The sequence below is a fragment of the Coregonus clupeaformis genome, chromosome 29 (genome assembly GCF_020615455.1).
Source record: "Coregonus clupeaformis isolate EN_2021a chromosome 29, ASM2061545v1, whole genome shotgun sequence".
Taxonomy (NCBI): Eukaryota; Metazoa; Chordata; class Actinopteri; order Salmoniformes; family Salmonidae; genus Coregonus; species Coregonus clupeaformis.
Window position 1 is genome coordinate 64,774,042 of NC_059220.1, and position 24,534 is coordinate 64,798,575.

At 43.1% G+C, this 24,534-nt stretch overlaps 1 protein-coding gene across 2 annotated transcripts in view; it reads right to left on the bottom strand.

Moving 5' to 3' along the window:
- Positions 1-21,832, bottom strand: part of LOC121544677 (leucine-rich repeat transmembrane protein FLRT2-like) — a 48,333-nt gene extending 26,501 nt beyond the window's left edge. For both annotated transcript variants that reach the window (XM_045209271.1, XM_045209268.1), the window contains exon 1: positions 21,667-21,832. The gene's annotated coding sequence lies outside the window, so the exon portion shown is untranslated. The remainder of the gene's footprint in view (positions 1-21,666) is intronic.
- Between the last annotated feature and the right edge of the window lie 2,702 nt (positions 21,833-24,534).

Below are 24,534 nucleotides of genomic sequence, written 5' to 3' on the forward strand. Positions count from 1 at the left end.
GCTATTCATTGACTACAGCTCAGCATTCAACACCATAGTGCCCTCTAAGCTCATCACTAAGCTAAGGATCCTGGGACTAAACACCTCCCTCTGCAACTGGATCCTGGACTTCCTGACGGGCCGCCCCAGGTGGTAAGGGTAGGTAACAACACATCTGCCACACTGATCCTCAACACGGGGGGCCCCTCAGGGGTGCGTGCTCAGTCCCCTCCTGTACTCTCTGTTCACCCATGACTGCATGGCCAGGCACGACTCCAACACCATCATTAAGTTTGCCGACGACACAACAGTGGTAGGCCTGATCACCGACAACGATGAGACAGCCTATAGGGAGGAGGTCAGAGATCTGGCCGTGTGGTGCCAGGACAACAACCTCTCCCTCAACGTGACCAAGACAAAGGAGATGATTGTGGACTACAGGAAAAAAAGAGGACTGAGCACGCCCCCATTCTCATCGACGGGGCTGTAGTGGAACAGGTTGAGAGCTTCAAGTTCCTTGGTGTCCACATCACCAACGAACTATCATGGTCCAAACACACCAAGACAGTCGTGAAGAGGGCACGACAAAGCCTATTCCCCCTCAGGAGACTAAAAAGATTTGGCATGGGTCCTCAGATCCTCAAAAAATTCTACAGCTGCACCATCGAGAGCATCCTGACTGGTTGCATCACCGCCTGGTATGGCAACTGCTTGGCCTCTGACCGCAAGGCACTACAGAGGGTAGTGCGTACGGCCCAGTACATCACTGGGGCAAAGCTCCCTGCCATCCAGGACCTCTATACCAGGCGGTGTCAGAGGAAGGCCCTCAAAATTGTCAAAGACTCCAGCCACCCTAGTCATAGACTGTTCTCTCTGCTACCGCACGGCAAGCGGTACCGGAGTGCCAAGTCTAGGTCCAAAAGACTTCTCAACAGCTTCTACCCCCAAGCCATAAGACTCCTGAACAGCTAATCATGGCTACCCGGACTATTTGCACTGCCCCCCACCCCATCCTTTTTACGCTGCTGCTACTCTGTTAAGTAAGTATTTATGCATAGTCACTTTAACTCTACCCACATGTACATATTACCTCAACTACCTCAACTAGCCGGTGCCCCTGCACATTGACTCTGCAACGGTACCCCCTGTATATATAGCCTCCCTACTGTCACTTTATTTTACTGTATATATAGCCTCCCTACTGTCACTTTATTTTACTTCTGCTCTTTTTTCTCAACACTTTTTTTGTTGTTGTTTTATTCTTACTTTTTTGTTTAAAATAAATGCACTGTTGGTTAAGGGCTGTAAGTAAGCATTTCACTGTAATGTCTGCACCTGTTGTATTCGGCGCATGTGACCAATAAAATTTGATTTGATTTGATTTTATTTGATACCAGCGGGTTGGACCTGAAGAGATACACTACATGGACAAAAGTATATGGTCACCTGCTCATCGAACATCTCATTCCAAAATCATGGGCATTACAGTTTTTCCAAATTGTTTAATCACTAAAACTGGCCCGTGAGGCACAATGACCCAAACCTGTAACTAATTTAGCAGAACCATACACCACATCTGCAATACTAATGGCACGTTTTGCTTTACACTGCAATTCTATAACAAGCATTTGGCAAACACAACACACACATCTCTACCTTTGGCACAGCCTTCACAATTAAAATATCTTCTGTGAATTTGAAAAGCAGCACTGTTCAACAAGCTAAACTCAATTACCAATTGATCACTTTCACTCTTCACATGTGTAAACACTAATTGCGTAAATGTTCACTTTGCAATCATACCTTTGGTATGGATAAAAAGGCCACAGGTGAATACTGTGTTGGTTAACAATGGAAGCAAACTTGGCAGAGAGAAGTAGAGGTGGAGGTGGAGGTGGAGGTGGAGGTGGAGGTGGAGGTGGAGGTGGAGGAAGACCAAGAACAAGGAGAGTAATCTCTGATGAAATTTGGGCGACTGTCGTGGACCATGTGGTCAACCATGGTTTGACCTTGATAGAGGCTGGGCAGAGAGTGCATCCCAATCTGAGCCACTTCACCGTAGCATCCATCATCCGGACGTTCCAAAATGAGAATAGGTATGTACTGCATACATTGGACATATCTACTGCTTTTACTACTTGACAGTAGTTCAACATAAAGCACAGTAAATACTGTAGATTCCAATACATACTGTAAGGAGAAACAAAGTAAATGTTTCATGTATTACTGTACGTATGAAACTGGGAGCTATACTACTTAGTAACATGTTTATCTCGTAAACTGTATTACTGTAGTGTTTACTGTACTGTATGCTATTTTGTTTTTGTAGAACGGAAAGACGACCACCACGTACAATACCAGTCAAAAGTTTGGACACACCTACTCATTCAAGGGATTTTCTTTATTTTTACTATTTTCTACATTGTAAAATAATAGTGAAGACATCAAAACTATGAAATAACACATATAGAATCATGTAGTAACCAGAAAAGTGTTAAACAAATCAAAATATATTTGAGATTCTTCAAATAGCCACCCTTTGCCTTGATGACAGCTTTGCACACTCTTGGCATTCTCTCAACCAGCTTCATGAGGTAGACACCTGGAATGCATTTCAATTAACAGGTGTGCCTTCTTAAAAGTTAATTTCTTAATGTGTCTGAGCCAATAAGTTGTTTTGTGACAAGGTACAGAAGATAGCATTATTTGGTAAAATACCAAGTCCATATTATGGCAAGAACAGCTCAAATAAGCAAAGAGAAACGACAGTCCATCATTACTTTAAGACATGAAGGCCAGTCAATACAGAACATTTCAAGAACTTCGAAAGTTTCTTGAAGTGCAGTCGCAAAAACTATCAAGCGCTTTGATGAAACTGGCTCTCATGAGGACCGCGACAAGAATGGAAGACCCAGAGTTAACTCTTCTGCAGAGGATAAGTTCATTATAGCTACCTGCATGAGCAATGGACATTAGACCGGTGGAAATGTGTCCTTTGTCTTGAGTCCAAATTGGAGATTTTTGGATCCAGCCGCCGTGGCTTTGTGAGACGCGGTGTGAGTGAACAGATGATCTCCGCATGTGTATTTCCCTCCATAAAGAATGGAGGAGGAGGTGTTATGGTGTGGGGGTGCTTTGCTGGTGACACTGTCTGTGATTTATTTAGAATTCAAGGCACACTTAACCAGCATGACTACGACAACATTCTGCAGCGATACGCCATCCCATCTGGTTTGGGCTTAGTGGGACTATAATTTGTTTTTCAACAGGACAATGACCCAACACACCTCCAGGCTAAGTAAGGATAATTTTACCAAGAAGGAGAGTGATGGATTGCTGCATCAGATGACCTGGCCTCCCCAATCCCCCGACCTCAACCCAATTGAGATGGTTTGGGATGAGTCGGACCGCAGAGTGTAGGAAAAGCAGCCAACAAGTGCTCAGCATATGTGGGAACTTCTTCAAGACTGTTGGAAAAGCATTCCAGGTGAAGCTGGTTGAGAGACTGCCAAGAGTGTACAAAGCTGTCATCAAGGCAAAGGGTGGCTATTTGAAGATTCTCAAATATAAAAAATACTTTGATTTGTTTAACTAAATGATTCCATATGTGTTATTGCATATTTTTAATGTCTTCACTATTATTCTACAATATAAAAAATAGTTTAAATAAAGAAAAACCCTTGAATGAGTAGGTGTGTCCAAACTTTTAACTGGTAGTGTACGTGGTGGTAGAACGCTTCTATTTACAGACTAACAGGAGGCTGACATTGTGCAAAAGGTAGTTAAAAATAATGCCATAAGACTGCAGGAAATCCAACAACGGATTATTGAAAACCGTGCCATCTTCCATAACATCAGAGTGATCTTATCAACCACAGCCCACATCTTTAAGAAACACCATCTCCGGATGAAACAAATCCACAGTCCCATTTGAAAGGAATTCCCAAAGATTGAAGGATAAACGGTACGAATATGTGGAAGTAAGTAATGTACTAGTATTACACTCTTGAAACATTAGAGACTCATTGATGTTGCCAGTGATCTTTACTATACAGCAATTACAGTATTTGCTGTCATTTCAGAGAATCATGGAGTTGGATGCACGTCCCATGTCCCAGGAACTCATATTCATAGAGGAGGCTGGATTCAATTTAGCGAAGTTGAGGAGGAGAGGAAGGAACATCATTGGTCAACGTGCCATCATTGAGGTACCTGGCCAGAGCGGGATACATTTCACCATATGCGCAGCTATGAGCCACAATGGGGTCCTCCACCGCCATGCCACCCTTAGACCATACAACACTGCCCATCTCCTTCATTTCCTGAACACATTACATGACAATCTTCTTCAGCCAGAGCAGAGAGGGCCAGGTGATCCTGAGCAGCAAATGTATTTTCTAATTTGGGACAACGTGAGTTTCCATCGGGCTGCTCATGTCTGCAACTGGTTCCATGACCATCCCATGTTTACAATTCTCTATCTCCCACCCATATTCCCCATTTCCCAACCCTATTGAGGAGTGGTTTTCAGCATGGCGGTGGAAGGTGTATGATCGCAAACCCCTTGAACGTATGGCCCTTCTCCAGGCAATGGAGGAGGCCTGAGGTGACTTTCCAGTAGAGTCCTAAAAGGGGTGGATGCGTCATGCCAGAATATATTTCCTCGCTGTCTGGCAAAGGAGAATATTGTCTGTGATGTTGATGAAAATCTGTGGCCCGACCAAAACAACAGACATGACTGATTTTGTTTTCTCAATGGAGTATTTGTTTCTTGATTTATGATTTAGATTTGACAGTTTCTTTGTCTATTCCGTACAATTCATGTAACATAAAGTACAGTAGTACAAATAGGCACATTTTTCTTCCTTTGCAAATGCAAAATATATTTACTGTATGTTTGCATTTTTACTGCATGTGTGCTTACAGTATGCTGTTTGACATGTATTGAGTCATGTTGAAATATAAAACTTTAATTTTTGCTTTTGAGTTCCTTTACACAGTATAACAATAAAATCTTAGTCTTTACACTGAAATAGGTTCTGATAGTAGTGTTTTGAATGTCATATTAGTGTGATCTCGGTTGTCACTAAGTTAGATTCATTTGATGTGTGTATATGTCTCATTTGTATCCAGGGTTTCATTTTGAGCAGGGAGTAGATTATTTTGATTGCTGTGTTTCATTTTGCAAGATGTCTGTGGGGTTTAGGGAAATTGGCTAACTGTTTTGTGTTTAGAGTTTTGAGTACATGAGATGTAGTTTCAGCAAACGTGTGTTAACAATTGGGAAAAACTGTAATATGGAGTTGGTCCCCCCTTTGCTGCTATAACAGCCTCCACTCTTCTGGGAAGGCTTTCCACTAGATGTTGGAACATTTCTGTGGGGACTTTACATTTACATTTACATCATTTAGCAGATGCTCTTATCCAGAGCGACTTACAAATTGGTGCACTCAACTTATTTTTATTTTTATGGGGGGTGGGGGAAGGAGGATTACTTTATACTATTCCAGATATTCCTTAAAGAGGTAGGGTTTCAAGTGTCTCCGGAAGGTGGTCAGTGACTCTGCTGTCCTGGCGTCGTAGGGGAGCTTGTGCCACCATTGGGGTGCCAGAGCAGCGAATAGCTTTGACTGGGCTGAGTGGGAACTGTGCTTCCGTAGAGGTAGGGGAGCTAGCAGGCCAGAGATGGATGAACGTAGTGCCCTCGTTTGGGTGTAGGGTCTGATCAGAGCCTGAAGGTAAGGAGGTGCCATTCCCCTCACAGCTCCGTAGGCAAGCACCATGAACGGACTTGCTTCCATTCAGCCACAAGAGCATTAGTGAGGTCGGGCACTGATGTTGGGGCAATTAGGCCTGGCTCGCAGTCGGCGTTCCAATTCATCCCAAAGGTGTTCGATGGGGTTGAGGTCAGGGCTCTGTGCAGGCCAGTCAAGTTCTTCCACACCGATCTGGACAAGCCATTTCTGTATGGACCTCGCTTTGTGCACGGGGGCATTATCATGCTGAAACAGGAAAGGGCCTTCCCCAAACTGTTGCCACAAAGTTGGAAGCACAGAATCGTCTAGAATGTCATTGTATGATGTAGCATTAATATTTCCCTTCACTGGAACTAAGGGGCCTAGTCCGAATCATGAAAAACAGCCCCAGACCATTATTCCTCCTCCACCAAACGTTACAGTTGGCACTATGCATTGGGGCAGGTAGCATTCTCCTGGCATCCGCCAAACCCAGATTCATCCGTCAGACTGCCAGATGGTGAAGCATGATTCATAATTCCAAAGAACGAGTTTCCACTGCTCCAGAGTCCAATGGCGGCAAGCTTTACACCATTCCAGCCAACGCTTGGCATTGCGCATGGTGATCTTAGGCTTGTGTGCGGCTGCTCGGCCATGCAAATCAATTTCATGAAGCTCCCGACAAACAGTTATTTTGCTGACGTTGCTTCCAGAGGCAGTTTGGAACTCGGTAGTGAGTATTGCAACCGAGGACAGACGATTTTTACGCGTTACGCGCTTCAGCACTAGGCGGTCCCGTTCTGTGAGCTTATGTGGCCTACCACTTCGTTTCTGAGCCGTTGTTGCTCCTAGAAATGTCCACTTCACAATAACAGCACTTAGAGTTGACCGGGGCAGCTCTAGCAGGGCAGACATTTGATGATCTGACTTGTTGGAAAGGTGGCATCCTATGACGGTGCCATGTTGAAAGTCACTGAGCTCTTCAGTAAGGCAATTCTACTGCCAATGTTTGTCTATGGAGATTGCATGGCGGTGTGCTTGATTTTATACACCTGTCAGCAAAAGGTGTGGCTGAAATAGACGAATCTACTAATTTGAAGGGGTGTCCACATACTTCTTCCGTTGGGACAGGCCAAAGCACCAGGCTGCCACCTCGCAGGCCAGATTAATGGAAGATTAATACCGCCGCACATGGATCACATGTGGTTCATATCCTTCTGCACAAGGAAAAGTAAGTCGCACATGGATCACATGTGGTTCATATCCTTCTGCACAAGGAAAAGTACATATATTATAAACAACAAATATAGGATATAGGACTAGTGGAGTCTTCTAGGAAAATGGAGATGAAAGAAACATTTATTTACATTTTTGTCATTTAGCCGACGCTCTTAGCGACTGCATACGTTTTCATACTGGCCCCCGTGGGAATCGAACCCACAACCCTGGCGTTGCAAACTCCATGCTCTACCAACTGAGCTTCACTGGACTGCTTTATATCATGGAGTTGCAAGGTTATCTACCTGTGTGTGTGTGTGTGTGTGTGTGTGTGTGTGTGTGTGTGTGTGTGTGTGTGTGTGTGTGTGTGTGTGTGTGTGTGTGTGTGTGTGTGTGTGTGTGTGTGTGTGTGTGTGTGTGTGTGTGTGTGTGTGTGTGTGTGTGTGTGTGTGTGTGTGTGTGTGTGTGTGTGTGTGTGCATGCGTGTGTCTACATGTGCACATCCAGGGTGTGAAATCGTTTATAGTGAGATTTTTAACCATTGTATAATTCATGCGTTCTGGGCTGTTCCGGGCTCCACCTGGATTTAGGTTCATACATGAGATTAATTACAGTGGCGTTGGGAACCTGAGAAGCCAGCACCTGTCCCGTCAGAGCCATACATCAGCATTAAGAAATCAGCCCTCCGCGATCGTTATTTATCAGGCCCGGTAAATGCCCCTAAGGCCCCCAAAGTGCTGCAGGAGCTGTGGGGAGAGAGACCATTTAAATGTGTTTAAAGGCCCCAAGCCCAACTGAATCACAAGAGGAGAATGGGCTTCTGAAAGGGCTTCATAAAGTTATGTTATGTTTTTGTAATTATTTACAGATTAGATAGATTAGCTTCAGAGCAATTTTACAGTCTATTCAATGACTGCAAAATTCAATGTAAAAATGGTATCAAGGGCAACCAATTCAAATACAAAATGATATTCATGGTGGTGAATTTGGTGGGGAGGATTTATACTGGGATAGTGTTGTCAGAACAGTGTGAATTACAGTATGTGTTAATGCAAAGTTGACATTTGAAACATGGACAGTCCAAGGCCAACAGACAGCGTGCCATACATCAAAACAATCCAGGCCTTTCATATTGAAGTCCAGACAACAGAGAAATTGACTCATAAATCTAGATGTACAGTATAACACTGTCCAATTCATTGCATGTGGCATGTTTTTCAAGGCTAGTGGAGAGGGCACCGTTTCAGACATGCGTTAGCCAAGTTCGGGAAGGAACACAGAGCCACCCCTCAGGCACTGCCTGCATCCCAAATGGCACTATATTCCCTACATAGTGCACTACTTTTGACCAGATACCTGTGGGCCCTGGTCAAAAGTAGTGCACTATATAGGGAATAGGGTGCTATTTGATGTGTTCCATGTGTTCTATGTTCCGTGTGTCCCGTGTATTCTGTGTGTTCCATAGAAATGTTAGACCACTCCAGTTGGGGTATTCTAGAACTCCACATTCCCAGTCAAAGCACATTCCTGGGACATGCTAAAATTCCCCTTTGGGTCAGAGATTGGCTTGTGTCCAATCCAACTGATAGCTAGTCCTCATAACAAGAATTACTTTTTAATGAATGGCCTCTTTCTTGTATCTTTGCATGCGGAGTGTGAACATGACATTTGGGCTCTCTGACAGTAGGCCTCAAAGGCAGACAGGTTAAATTCAATTCAAAGAGCTTTCTTGGCATGGGCAACATATGTTTACATTGCCAAAGCAAGTGAAATAGACAAGAAACAAAAGGGAAATAAACAAAGGAAATAAAGAAAAATGAACAATAAACATTACACACACAAACATTTAAAAGAATATAGAGATTTCAAATGTTATATTATTGGCTCATTTCAAATGTTATATTATTGGCTATGTTGTAACAATGTGCAAATAGTTGAAATACGAAAGGAAAAATAAATAAACAGATAAATATAGGTTGTATTTACAGTGGTATTTGTGCTCACTGGTTGCCCTTTTCTTGTGGCAACAGGTCACACACACATCATGCTGCTGTGATGGCACAATGTGGTATTTCACCTAATAGATATGGGAGTTTATCAAGATTGGATTTGTTTTCAAATTCTTTGTGGGTCTGTGTAATCTGAGGGAAATATGTGTCTCTAATATGGTCATACATTTGGCAGAAGGTTAGGAAGTGCAGCTCGGATTCCACCTCATTTTGTGGGCAGTTGGCACAGATCTGCCGATGGCCGACGGCGGCCTCTCGATAGCAGGGCTATGCTCACTGAGTCTGTACATAGTCAATGTAAGGGATCGGGGGTTGGCTGGGTCTAGACAGAGTCTGACACTTCCCCGATCTACAGAGAGGGGGAGTCATCAGACTCGATCTGGTTCACCTGAGTTCTGAGCACACCTGTCCGTAATTAGGGTAGGATATAAGGTGTGCTCAGAGGTTCAGTCGGTGCGAGGTATTGTTCCTTTGTGACTTGCTAAGCGTTTTGTTCCGAGAGAGAGAGAGAGTTTGTTGTTTTGATTACCCGTGTATCCGACCTGTGCCTTGTTGTTTGACTCCCCGTATTGCTTAATCCTCTGCTTGTCTGCCCCAGTGATTACCGTTCTCTGATCCTGTGCCTGTGACCTCGACTACGACTAAGCCCGCTCCTTTGGTACCTCTGCCTGTCTATGCCTTGCCCGGTTTTGACCACAGCCCGCCCGACCACGATTAAGCTATACCCTTGTCTGTACTCTAATAAAGCATCGCTATTCTGCGATTGGATCTTACCACTCTGTCCGAGTATTCATTACAGTCAAAGCTTTCCTTAAGTTTGGGTCAGTCACAGTGGTCAGGTATTCTGCCACTGCATACTCTCCGATTAGGGCCAAATAGCATTCCAGTTTGCTCTGTTTTTTTGTAGATTCTTTCCAATGTGTCAAGTAATTATCTTTTTGTTTTCTCATGATTTGGTTGGATCTAATCGTGTTGCTGTCCTGGGGCTCTGTGGGGTCTGTTTGTGTTTGTGAGCAGAGTCCCCGTAGCAGCTGGAAGAGGGAACTCTTCTCCAGCTTCATCTCTCTGCAGGTGAGGGCTTTATTATGTAAGGTTTGAGAATCACTTATTTTTAGGTGGTTGTAGAATTTAATTGCTGTTTTCTTCATTTTGATCATTAGTGGGAATCGTCCTAATTCTGCTGTGCATGCATCATTTGGTGTTTTACATTGTACACAGAGGATGTTTTTGCACTTCTGTATGCAGAGTCTCAATTTGGTGTTTGTTCCTTTTGATGGCGTAAAAGGCCCTTCTTGCCTTGCCTCTCAGATCGTTCACAGCTTTTTGGAAGTTACCTGTGGTGCTGATGTTTAAGACGAGGTACGTATAGTTTGAGGCCGGGTGCTGCAGACTGCTCTCTCTCTCTCTCTCTCTCTCTCTCTCTCTCTCTCTCTCTCTCTCTCTCTCTCTCTCTCTCTCTCTCTCTCTCTCTCTCTCTCTAGCCCTCCTGTCTCTCTCCACATCACCACAAGTGTCACTGGGCTTAGCAGTATTTGTATTATCATTCCACATGCTGGCTGGCTGGAAGCTATACCCTCAAACAAGCGGAGGTATTGTGTATTTTTTTCAATGGAGGGAAAGAAAGAGGAGGGAGGGAGGGTGGGGTGGAGGGTCAGATTTCCCATCAGGGTACGTCTTGGCAGCAGAGTGTAGTAACACCCCAGTGCATGATGGTCATCTTTCAACAGGATCCACTAATGAACTGTTTTTATATGACAGCATGCAATTACCAACTTGGCCATTTCATGAAACTTTCTCTCTCTCTCTCTCTCTCGCTCTCTCTCTCTCTCTCTCTCTCTCTCGCTCTCCTTCTCCCTGTGACTATTTTTCTCCTCTCCCTCCCTTTTTCTCACCCTTCTAAATTATTTATCTCCATGTTTTTCCATGCCTTCTCTTATCTAATTTTAGTACCAACATCTGAGGTTGAAATCATTCTCTTTGCCAGTTTGTACATTCACATTTAGAATCAAATTTACGTCCCTGACAGTATAGATGTTGTAAGACTCTCCATTCTAACATTTTAACATAACTCTGTACAGAGCAGGCTGTGCCAGAGGAGGCTGGTGGGAGGAGCTATAGGAGGACGGGCTCATTTTAATGGCTGGAATGGAATCAATGGAATGGTACCAAACCCATCAAACACATGGAAACAACGTGTTTGACTCTGTTCCAATGATTCCATTCCAGCCAATTCAATGAGCCCACCAGCCTCATTTGGTCTGTGCATGGCACTACCTTCCTCCTACTTTATGGAGGGAGTCAGATACAGCCTCGCATACCAAACATCTGTCAGTGGGTGGAAACACTGTAATTTGTTTAATGATTATCTGTAAATGCTGCTGGATATGCTGCATGGTGGGTTTGTCTGAATTGTTGTCCCCCACAATGAAGTCAGGTTGGGGACTGTGGATCTGTTTCCGTCCGTTCATTGGTATGTTAGTCACACGTGATATCTCAAGACAGCACTGGACAATTTTGACAAAACATATTGTAATTTATTGTGAAATAGTTTTATGGCAAAAAAGTTTCCCCAAGAGGAGAAAATATACAAATTCCAGAGAGCTTGTTTTCTAGTCTCAGTACTGTCCCTCCTGCCCTTGAAGTTCTCAAAATGGCTAACAAATATATGGTCCCCTTTTAGCTTGTTTTTCTACCACTTCTGACCTTAGACCACACAACCCACTCCAAACCAAACACTATGCAAACATGCACATACAGAGAGAGAGAGAGAGAGAGAGAGAGAGAGAGAGAGAGAGAGAGAGAGAGAGAGAGAGAGAGAGAGAGAGAGAGAGAGAGAGAGAGAGAGAGAGAAAGCACTACCACACAGAAAGTACTATTTTTGAATCTCCCTCTCCCTCTCCCTACCACAGTTTAGGTTAATGACAGATGAACATGCTGTTTACAGAGTCATGTAGGTGGACTAGTTGAAGCCTAACGACTGTGCACTCACTCTCCACTCTGAGAGAATTCCAGGCAGTTCAAGGTCCATGGCCAAGGCCTGAGCCACTCTCATCAGTATGCGGCAGCAGAGCAGACAAAACACTTTAATAATAATAATAACATGCCATTTAGCAGACGCTTTTATCCAAAGCGATTTACAGTCATGCGTGCATAAATTTTTTGTGAATGGGTGGTCCCGGGGATCGAACCCACTACCTTGGCGTTACAAGCACCATGCTCTACCAGCTGAGCTACAGAGGACTTTCATCACAATGCTAAGAACGAGCTTGGAGATGATACATTGAAAATGTCTGTTTTCCACAACGAGGGTAAGATTGGGATCTCCTGCTGACAGAGAAAGAATGGCTATCTGTCTGTCTGTCTGTCTGTCTGTCTGTCTGTCTTTCACTCCCCCCCCCTTTCTCTCTCTCTCTCTCTCTCTCTCTCTCTGTCTCTCTCTCTGTCTTTCATCTCTCTCTCTCTCTCTCTCTGTCTTTCATTTCTCTCTCTCTCTCCCTCTCTCTCTCTCTCTCTCTCTCTCTCTCTCTCTCTCTCTCTCTCTCTATCTCGCTCTGTCTTTCATCTCTCTCTCTCTGTCTTTCATTTCTCTCTCTCTCTCTCTCTCTCTCTCTCTCTCTCTCTCTCTGTCTGTGTTTCATCTCTCTCTCTCTCTCTCATTTTCTCTTCCTCTGTCTCTCTCTCTCTCGCTCTCTCTCGCTCTGTATCTCTCTCTGTATTTCTCTCTCTCGCTCCCTCTCTCTCTCATTAAGAACACATATAATATCTTGCTGCTGCAGATTATACTGACTTGTGTCAATGATCATACTGAATTGTAGTGGGTATTTCACTCTGCAGGAACAATGAGTCATCTGGCTAACTTTGAGTTGATCAATGAGTTAGCAGGTTATCTTTGAGTTGATCAATGAGCTAGCAGACTAATTTTGAGTTGAGTCTGCCATTATGCGTATTCATGTATCTCATGTATGTCACAGTAAAACTATTTCCAGGTCATGGACTAAGTGCGGTTGGGTTCGTTTTTAATTAAATATTGCTACACTATGTTCTACATAAACTGTTGACTTATTTAAATGGTGGGTTGCCAGAGTTTTTTTGGGGGGGGCTTGAGAATTGGCTTGAGAAAGCAGGCAGCAGCTCTCCTCTTCTGAAACTGTCTCTACAGAAAACGTGTACTTTATTTGGACAGCTACTGTGATATGCATACAGACTTTCTTCATCTGTCAAAATGCAGACTTCTCTGGGACAATAGGCATGTGTAGACAGCGCACTGTGTTTTGCAAGCTAGCTCATTTGTGTGAGTGTACATTACCTGTACATAAAACGGCTGCCTTGACCCCCCCCAAACCCCCCCCACCCCGTGTCATAATTTACAACACAGTCAGTAAAGCCTTGCTAATGGGCACACCCTCCCTAAAAGACCCCTGCCTGCAGAGGCCACCATACGTCATGCCACAAATGGCACCCTATTCCCTCTATAGTGCACTACTTTTGATAGGGCTCAAGCTAAAATTAATGCACTATATAGGGAATAGGGTTGCCATTTGGGATGCATCCTGTGACTGTGTCTTGTCCTCTCATTTCATTCCATCAAGAGGAAAGGGGAAGGGAAGGCCCCGCCATTAACAGGAGCACTCTCACATATGACCACTCCTGGACCCACATATGACCACTCCTGAACCCACATATGACCACTCCTGAACCCACATATGACCACTCCTGGACACACATATGACCACTCCTGGACCCACATATGACCACTCCTGAACCCACATATGACCACTCCTGGACCCACATATGACCGCTCCTGGACCCACATATAACCACTCCCGGACCCACATATGACCACTCCCGGACCCACATATGACCACTCCTGGACCCACATATGACCACTCCCGGACCCACATATGACCACTCCCGGACCCACATATGACCACTCCTGGACCCACATATGACCACTCCTTGACCCACATATGACCACTCCTGGACCCACATATGACCACTCCTGGACCCACATGTGACCACTCCTGGACCCACATATGACCACTCCCTCGTCATAAGCCCTATGCCAGGGCAGAGCAGGATCCTGCTAGTGGAACTTCATGAAGGGAGGCTGTGCCAAGCTGTACTCACTGTAATCAGGATCCCCCAGCCAGACAGTGTTAGGAACATTCCTGTGATAACCTGTGTTGACAGTGAGGTCAGATTACTGCACTGTACGTCTCCAACATTAGCTACACACCTCTGCTTTGATCCCTGCCAGCCCAGCCATCACTCAGGCTAGTGCCTGGGAGAATTCACTGGAGGTCTGACCGAACGGCCCCAGGATCCAGAGTCCAGGGTCCAGAGTCCAGGGTCCAGAGCCTCCTGTGGTATTACAGCAATATATTGATGAATTCTTCATGGCTGATACAGTGTGTACTATGAAAATAGAGAGGAACAGGGGCTCGCGGTGCAGCCTGTAACGGTCTTGGACGGTTGCCTTGCCAACACAAACTGACTCACTTCTTGGAATATTTCAATTTGCAACAATAAATCAGGACAGGGAGCAGCAGCCAGCCAATCTACCCAGGGTCTGAAACTCAAGCCGTCACATTGTGTGTGTGTTTTTGGCTGGTATGTGTGTGGCTGGTGTGTGTGTCGTGTGTGTTTGTGTGTGTGTGTGTAGCTGGTGTGTCATGTGTGTCCGTGTTCGTGCCTGGATGCGCGTGTGTGTATTGAGTCTAGGGGGCTCAGAGTGAGGATCATATCTGTGCCACTTAATCATGTCTCCCAACAGCTGAACAAATGGAGATAGATGTTGTTTCCACTTCTGCTCTTATCCCTGTGAGTGTCTTACACACAGGCATGACCAAGCCCAACACATGCGTGTCACAAGATAAACGACCTGCTGCACATATAAACTACTTAACAAAACATGTGTTTTAAAGGATAGCGTGGAAGTGTGTGCTACTTCAAACAGTGGATAGGATAGGAATAGGAGAGACAGAGGCACCACGGCGTACACAAGGCTTTTGTGACTTATGTTCTGACAAGCCCTCCCTGGCTAGCACAAACTACGTTGCTAACAAGCCCTCCCCGGCTAGTGTGTGTGTGTGTGTGTGTGTGCATTCTAGCTTGCTTGTTTGTCTTCTTGTGTGTGTATAAAAAAATAGAATTGTATTTTTCGTATTTTTCGCTGTAGATGTTCTCTATCAACATAATCATCTCCACATGCCACGCGGGGTGTGTAATGTTATGTACACGTTGCTCCCTAACCACCGTCTTCAGCTACAAATCACAATCAAAATGATTACATCTCAGAGTTGAATGTACTACATGACCTGCTATAATAATAATCTGATGTAGTGATCGTAAGGACAATAAATAATAGGTTATTTATTTTCAAACTGGGGTCGAAAAATTCACAAAAACGGAACTAGAGCAAGTATTGTTTTATTGTTAGCTGCACTATAACCCTCTTATTAAACCACTGAGTGCCACCCACTGGCTCTGCCTACACCATTACATCATACTCAGGGCTGGACCATTTGTGTGCCACTCACACAACTGACAGTTAAATCTCATTGGCTATTCTCAATTTTAAAAAACATTCAATCCTGATGAGAAGAGAAAAGGAGAGTGGAGCGAGACATCCCCGCCAGAGATTTAGTGTGTGTGTGTGTGCTTGTGTGTGTGTGTTTGTGGTGTGTGTCTGTTTCTGTGTGTGTGTCTGTCTATTCCCATGTGTGTTTGCGAGAGAGCTTTAGCAACGGTTTATTTTTCTGGCTCTTTTTCCCCCCAGCTCAGTTGAGGTCGATGCTTTGCCTTCTGCCTGGTCTGCCGCCAGCGCTAGGCCTCTTTAATGTGAAAGACACAAGGTTAAGGGATCCTCTTACTAAACAGCAGCAGCCCCCACCAGGTAATCAACTGAGCATGGCATTGCAATTTGACCTGGGTCAACCGGGACCACACCTCCCCTTTAAGACAGCATCAGCAAGGCCATTTCCCCTTTAAGACAGGAGGAGAAGGCCCTGTGTGTGTATGTCCCAAATTGCACCCTATTCCCTATTTAGTGCACTACTTTTGACTATCGGCCCTGGTCAAAAGTAGTGCACTATAAAGGGAATAGTGTGTCATTTGGGATGTATCCCCTGTAATGAGAGAGGAAATGCTGAGTGACCTAATGGTAACACAGCAACTCGGCCACATAAGTCAATGGAAATTTGCATGAGATGCTTTCTCTTTAGTGTGGTCTCTACTGTTCTTATCATGGCTAGCTCTAAATCCCTTTTGTCTCCCAATTTCTCAGTGGTTGTTGTGTACTTATTTATCTTGCCTGGGACTAAAAAATAAATGTTTGTAATAGTAGATTGCATAATTTAGTTTGTTCCATAGAATTATTTTAAAGTGATTGTTTTGAATCTGTTTTCAAGGTAGCCTACAGGCCGAACGTACGTAGGAGTTAGGCCTAACCACTAATTGGGGTTAAATAATTTGGCCTGCGGGAACAAGGTCTTATCCAAATGGAGCTGATTGGGAATTAAGCTTATAATAAGGTGGCAGAGCATCACACCCACTTGGCAGACCTGAACTTTTCCACTTTTCTCTTGAAGCTTTGTTTCTTGGCAGCACCGTGTAAAATAAAAGTAGAATACAACCCTGCCAGACCTCCTTGAAATGCCAATTAAAGTGATTTAGTCACATTCTCCTGTTCTTATTCCCCTCTTCCTCTGCCTCTGGACTGATGCTTATATGTTCTTCTGGCCAAGTGCTTCGACGGCACAACACATTCTTTAAGAGCGAAGCGAGAGCTTAATGTTACCATCTTGGAACCAGTTCGGAGTACATGCTCTTGGAAAATCTGAAACACACCCGCGATCAATAACACTGCTACATTTGAGGACGTTGCCCAGTTATTACAGAGATAATGCTACATTGGATGGTTTGATCTTCACTCCCGTTCTACAGCCTCGGCTAAGGTAGAAAAAGTTCTGTAAATTTCCCAAAAGCTAGCTATCTCCTCAACGGGATACATCACAGCTGATTCAATTCAATTCAGCAACAATCTTGCATTTTTTAAACACTCTATTTAACCTGATCATAAGGTGTAAAGACCTACAGTTGAAGTCGGAAGTTACACTTAGTACACTTAGGTTGGAGTCATTAAAACTTGTTTTTCAACCACTCCACACATTTCTTGTTAACAAACTATAGTTTGTTAACACAAGTAATTTTTCCAGCAATTGTTTACAGACAGATTATTTCACTTATAATTCATTGTATCACAATTCCAGTGGGTCAGAAGTTTACATACACTAAGTTGACTGTGCCTTTAAATAGTTTGGAAAACTCCAGAAAATGATGTCATGGCTTTAGAAGCTTCTGATAGGCTAATTGACATAATTTGAGTCAATTGGAGGTGTACCTGTGGATGTATTTCAAGGCTTACCTTCAAACTCAGTGCCTCTTTGCTTGACATCATGGGAAAATCAAAAGAAATCAGCCAAGACCTCAGACATTTTTTTGTAGACCTCCACAAGTCTGGTTCATCCTTGGGAGCAATTTCCAAATGCCTGAAGGAACCACGTTCATCTGTACAAACAATAGTACACAAGTATAAACACCATGGGACCACGCAGCCGTCATACCGCTCAGGAAGGAGACGCGTTCTGTCTCCTAGAGATGAACGTAGTTTGGTGCGAAAAGTGCAAATCAATCCCAGAACAACAGCAAAGGACCTTGTGAAGATGCTGGAGGAAACAGGTACAACAGTATCTATATCCACAGTCAAATGAGTCCTATATCGACATAACCTGAAAGGCCGCTCAGCAAGGAAGAACCACTGCTCTAAAACCGCCATTAAAAACCCAGACTACACATCGGGACAAAGATCGTACTTTTTGGAGAAATATCCTCTGGTCTGATGAAACAAAAATATAACTGTTTGGCCATAATGACCATCGTTATGTTTGGAGGAAAAAGGGGGGTCTTGCAAGCCGAAGAACACCATCCTAACCGTGAAGCATGGGGGTGGCAGCATCATGCTGTGGGGGTGCTTTGCTGCAGGAGGGACTGGTGCACTTCACAAAATAGATGGCATCATGAGGAAGGAAAATTATGTGGATATATTGAAGCAACATCTCAAGACATCAGTCAGGAAGTTAAAGCTTGGTCGCAAATGGGTCTTCCAAATGGACAATGACCCTAAGCATACTTCCAAAGTTGTGGCAAAATGGCTTAAGGACAACAAAGTCAAGGTATTGGAGTGGCCATCAAAAAGCCCTAACCTCAATCCTATATAAAATGTGTGGGCAGAACTGAAAAAGCGTGTGCGAGCAAGGAGGCCTACAAACCTGACTCAGTTACACCAGCTCTGTCAGGAAGAATGGGCCAAAATTCACCCAACTTATTGTGGGAAGCTTGTGGAAGGCTACCCGAAATGTTTGACCCAAGTTAAACAATTTAAAGGCAATGCTACCAAATACTAATTGAGTGTATGTAAACTTTTGACCCACTGGGAATGTGATGAAAGAAATAAAAGCTGAAATAAATCATTCTCTCTACTATTATTCTGACATTTCACATTCTTAAAATAAAGTGGTGATCCTAACTGACTTAATTTTTACTAGGATTAAATGTCAGGAATTGTGAAAAACTGAGCTTAAATGTATTTGGCTAAGGTGGATGTAAACTTCCGACTTCAACTGTAAATATGAGACCAGTATTTCTGCTTCATATGACGATACCTACTCACTACATCCTCTGTAGAGGAACCCAGACAACTCTGTAAATTAGGTGAAAATGTATTCAGTCTCATACTCTGTGTTCAGTGCAGTCGGCTGTACGTTTTAGAGATCTACTGAGGGATAAAATCTGCCCCAAAATAAATAAATACGGTAAGCAGGACACAAGGACAGGGCACTTGGTGAACAGCTAACTAGAGACCCCCCAAAAAAACATCCATGACTGATATTCTTCACAGTTTGGGAGTTGAAAACCCCAAGCTACTGCTTAGCCTCAATACGTCTCCCCTCGTTTGTGTAAGAGAATACCCCTGGAACCATCCAGGACTTGCTCTCACTTTCATTTTCCTATAGAGTGTTGCTGCTGCATATTTTAGCTCTGCCCTGGAGCTGGAAGCCACTTTCAACTGTCTCCAAAGCCAGGGAAACCAGCATTCAACCAGCCCTGCAGCCCAGGGAGAGGAGATCTACAGATATACTGCACTGTGAGTCTTGTAGTCATTAGGTACCCAATGACTGCACTGTCAATGGACATGTTCAGTATCCTGTGTGTGTGTCTGCGTGTGTGTGTGTGTGTGTGTTTGTTTCCAGTGTTTTATCTCTCCACAACCCCAGCGGCATAGGCCACCTGTCGACAGTGACCCAGCCAGCAGTGAAACTGTTATGTCAGCAGTCTGCCACTGTCACATGTCTCACAACATAACAATCCACGGTGACTTCTGTGACATAAGCAAAGCGTAAACCCTAGAAGGGATTGTTGCTTTTGTCAACATACAGAGTAGTAGCAAACATAAATGTATTTTCATCACAATATTAATGGCTGGGAGCCATAGGATCCATTTTAAGCCTTGACTTGTTTTTAGTAAAAAAACATTTTCCAAAACTTCTTCAGGCACTAGTTATAACTGAAATTTCAAACTCTAAAACAACAACTGCTGGTAAAAGTTTGCATTCTATTCTATCGCATTTTTGTAGATAAATACCAAATCTGCAAACAATGTAAATATTACCTAGATTATTTTGTATTATATTAAGATAATGAAGTAAACAAATCTTGTTTTGAGTTGATCCCGCTCACCAAGAAAATGCATTTACTTGTTTTTAGGTAATTTATCTTACTCAGAAAATGCATCAAGAGAATTTGTATTGTTTTTAGATATTCTGACTTGTTTCAAGCCTTTTTTAGGTTAAAGTAAGAAGATAATTTGTCTTGATAACACGTCTTGTAAAGATCAAATAACTTATCTTACCCCACTTGTATCAAGACTTTGAAAAAAATAAGATTTATTTTAAAAAAATTAGAAAAATAATCTGCCAGTGCTCTAAAATAATTTACCTTGGTAAGAGGTCAAGTCAATGCATTCTAATGGTAAGATAAACATTTTTTGCAGCGTCGTTTTTATTGTTATTTTTCACAAGTTCTGAGATTTATTTATTCATAATCTGGGCCGTATGAATTTGACTATTCCTCTGAACAGCTCTGTCCAGGATTAATGATTGAGGTAGTTTGTGAATTCATTAATCAATGCCAGTAAATAGAACTGCATGGCAAACAGCTAAACAGAGGCGCTGATGGGATCGAAACCATTACTGTGGTTTCACCTTGGATCAATACACTGTAAAAGACAAGTGGATGGACTGCAAACACAGTAGGAAAGCAGAGTTGTGCAATACACACGTACAAAGGCACACACACACACACACACACACACACACACACACACACACACACACACACACACACACACACACACACACAAGAGGCATAGTAGTGAAGCCCCCCCCCCAATGATGCTTTCATTTTATTTATATTCTGATGAATGAAGCAACTGATGTAACAATTTGATCTGGTTCTGTCTGTGTTGTTTTGAATATACTACTCCCAGCTACTAATTCCCAGTAGTGGCTCAGGGATTTCATGGACTGAGGTCCGTCTGTAGTTATTCTGACTTCACGTTCAGATTCAAAGAACTAACATCAATCCATTAGATCAGACTAGATGAAATCCATGTGTTTTCAGTGAATTACATGTTGTGGTAGCACTCTATTTTAGAGTACTGTTTCCAATAGGGGATTGTATGATAGTAATGGTACTTGTGCTAAATAAATTCAAATGTGTAACTACATGGTGACCCAGTACCAAATGGTGCGGTAGTCAAGCAGTGTTTGATTAAACAAACAAGTAATTTATATGTTATTACTGTGTAATTAGTATTTTTCTATGTAAATACCTAGTCATTATTGTACTATAAAGTGCTACCCTTTTTGCAAAAACAAAAGAATAATACCACAATAAAGGCCTTACGGATTATTCTCCAAACATCATCACGGAATTGAGAAAGAAATTCACTCAACCAAATAAGTAAAGTGACAGCCTAATACTGTATTTCCAATAGATTTCCTTGCAGTATATTAAAGTACCTTTGAATAAGTGCAGTATGTGTTTCAGGCTGTGTCTTTGGGATAAAATAAATGGCAGCCCAGCAAGATTTCAAACCATCTAGAAAACGACTCTTACATGTGTATTGTACTATATATGAGCACGTTCAGCTCGAGTTCCTCCTTGTACTATACACATTTTACTTTTGATCTCATTATAACTTTGAATATAACTTCCAATATAACTTTCAATATAACTTTCTATATAATTTTCAATATAACTTCCAGTTAACTTTGAAAATAACTTTCAATATAACTTTCAGTTAACTTTCAATATAACTTTCGGTTAACTTTTAATGTAACTTTGAATATAACTTAGAATATGGTTTCTCGTTTCACATTTGATCTCAACTTTGAATATAACTGAAAATATATTTTTTGTTTATTATCTACTCATAGTATACTACTATCTAACCTCTACCAAAAGTGTCGTTAAACAATGACATAATTATCAAAAATATTTTTGAAATATGTATTGCCCAGCCTCACGCGCATGCAGCAGCAATTTAACAGTGCCCCATATGTACGCAGTCATTACAGCAGGTAATTAGGAGACTGGCTCTATACCTTCTCTAGCGCTGCTGATTGGTACAAAGTCAGGGACCCTGAATTCCTGGGGTCTCGCGGTCCTCTGCGGTGTTCCCCCGTCCTTGTCCTGAACGGATGACTTGTAAACTTTCAGAGAGAGAGTGGGAGACCCGGGGCACTGCTCAGCGGTTCAGGCGACTTCTCAGTGAGATCAACACCTCGATTCCTTCTCTTCCTCTGGTGTAACTTGCCCTTCTCCCTCCCTCCCTCCCTCCCTCCCTCCCTCCCTCCCTCCCTCCCTCCCTCCCTCCCTCCCCCTCAGCCCTGGACCAGCCCTTCACAGGCAGGCAACCTACATCCAGTTGGATTCTCAACTTCCTCTTTATTTAACCCCTAAGCCCAGCTAGCGATGAGCTCACAGGTACAGTATGACTACAGTAGGGTCGGGTTTCCAGGCCTCTTGAAGGAAGGAGAGCCTGGGGAAGACCATAGAACAAAGGGGAGAGAGGAGAAGAGAGAGTGGCCAGGCTGGTTGAGGAGTCAAGAGTCTGAGGTTGGCTTGGGTAGTACAGCGACCCCCTCTCTCTTCTGTCTCTCACGGATGAAGACCATGTGATGATCCATCCAACATGCTAAAACTCCCCAGGCTTTAGAACAGAACCACAGCCTCCTCAGAGATCAAGGTAGGGTAAACGTTACTCTCGAGAACAATGAGTGGTTCCCAAAAAAGAGGAAGAGAAGCTTTTCAAGTGGTAGAGGAAATGTTTTATGAGGTCAACGTGAACCATGTATTATGTAGATAGCTATGTTGTCTGTGTTGTTTAGAAGGGGCTCCCCACAGGTTAATTACAGTGTGATGTGTTTAGAAGGGGCTCTCCACAGGTTAATTACAGTGTGATGTGTTTAGAAGGGGCTCTCCACAGGTTCATTACAGTGTGATGTGTTTAGAAGGGGCTCTCCACAGGTTAATTATAGTGTGATGTGCTTTCATATAAAATTGTGTGTGCGTGTGTCTGTGTGTGTGTGTGTGTGTGTGTGTGTGTGTGTGTGTGTGTGTGTGTGTGTGTGTGTGTGTGTGTGTGTGTGTGTGTGTGTGTGAGGAGTCCAGTGAGTGTGCACAGAGCTCAGTGTAAGAGAGTCAGTGCAAAAAAGGATCAATGAATGGTAATCTCATATGACTTGCTGTGAACAATTTCTACATCATGTCTAATCAGAATGCTGAGGAACACATCCGCGTCGCATTGTTAAGAGTAATGACATCATCTCATAACCTCTCCCAGTATCGACAGTAATGGAACTGTTTGGAGAACGCTAGCTAGTCATTATACTGTATACGTAATATAGAAAACTCCAGCCCAACCTCCAAAGGGTTACGCCGTAGAAGTAAATTTGCAGCAGTTTCCTAAAACGTTGTTTTACTGTTTTCGAAACCAATCTATAAACACAAGTCCTTTTTGAGGTTGTGTTGCAAAACTCATTATCGACTCGTTAGTAGTTGTGGTACAAAGAAAATGTATGTTTTTTCTTTATGGAAAATCACTGTACATCTGTATTCTACAGGGATGCACTGTAATTCGATTCAACAGGAATGGACGGTGAAGGCAGTGTGCCTAGGAATCTCTCCAATTGGTGTTTGTGCTGCTTGGCCCCGATTCCGACCCGAGTTAAGCACATGTAACTGGAACATAATTCCCTTTTTATGCCCTTTTTATGCGTATTCCGACCTTGATTTTAAGCATGAGAATAGCATGCTATTCACCCGCTATTCGTTTAGGTGTGGAGATCGAAGAAGTTAAACTGTGGCGGAGGTGTGTCCACAGATAAGCCATATCCTGACCTTGACTTAATTCTCTCATAATTCCACCACCTTAACTCGCTAGGAAACCATGAATAAGGTTGAGCAAACCTGCCGGATCCAAGTGGAAAAAGCATCTACTTAATTTTTTTGGATAGAAATAACAGCATTATTTATGCACTGTAATTTATAAATGGATAAGAGCTATTGATAAGAGCTAGGCAAATGAGTAATCCGATTGGAGAAGGAGATTGTAAATACACATAGCAATTGTTTTAGATAATTGTTCCTTATGATCCCTGGAGATGAATGTGAAACCAGTCATGTCGAAGCAAACTGAAAATCATGTCAACATGACATGTCTTGAGACCCCTTTTAGAGGCACTCTTTCCTCTGGTCCCCAAAAAATATCACAATGCCCCAGGGCAGTGTTTGGGGACATTGCCATGAGTAGGGTGCCATCTTTCGAATGGGACGTTAAACTGGTGTCTTGACTCACTGTGGTCATTAAAGAGCCCATGGCACCTATCGTAAGAGTAGGGGTGTTAACACCGGTGTACTGGCTAAATCCCAATCTGGCCCTCATACCATCATGGCAACCTAATCATCCCCAGCTTCCAATTGGCTCATTCATCCCCCCTCCTCTCCATTGTAACTATTCCCCATGTCGTTGCTGTAAATGAGAATGTGTTCTCAGTCAACTTACCTGGTAAAATAAGAGTTAAAATTCCACACTGAAGTAGGCTATAAATAGCTGTGCCACTATTCCAAATTTTAATTGTGTGCCCTCATAATTTACGTGGATAAAATTTTGACACCCAATCTATAGGCTTCTGTAGGGCTGAACCTGCCGAGTTGATGTATGCACTTTGTAATGTTTTAATTATAGCCTATGCCCGGGCTTTTCTCCGTTTTATTTTACAATTTGTATCATGTTAAATAGTAGCCACTATCGGGAGCCAACGTCAGTAATACACATATACATTTATAACTGTCACTTTAGTGTTCGCTTTCTTCGATTTGTAGTTTACATTTTGCATCATTCAATTCCGTTTACCTTTCTTTCCTCTATCACGTGTACAGGTATGTTGTTCCTGAGGGTCGCTAGCATT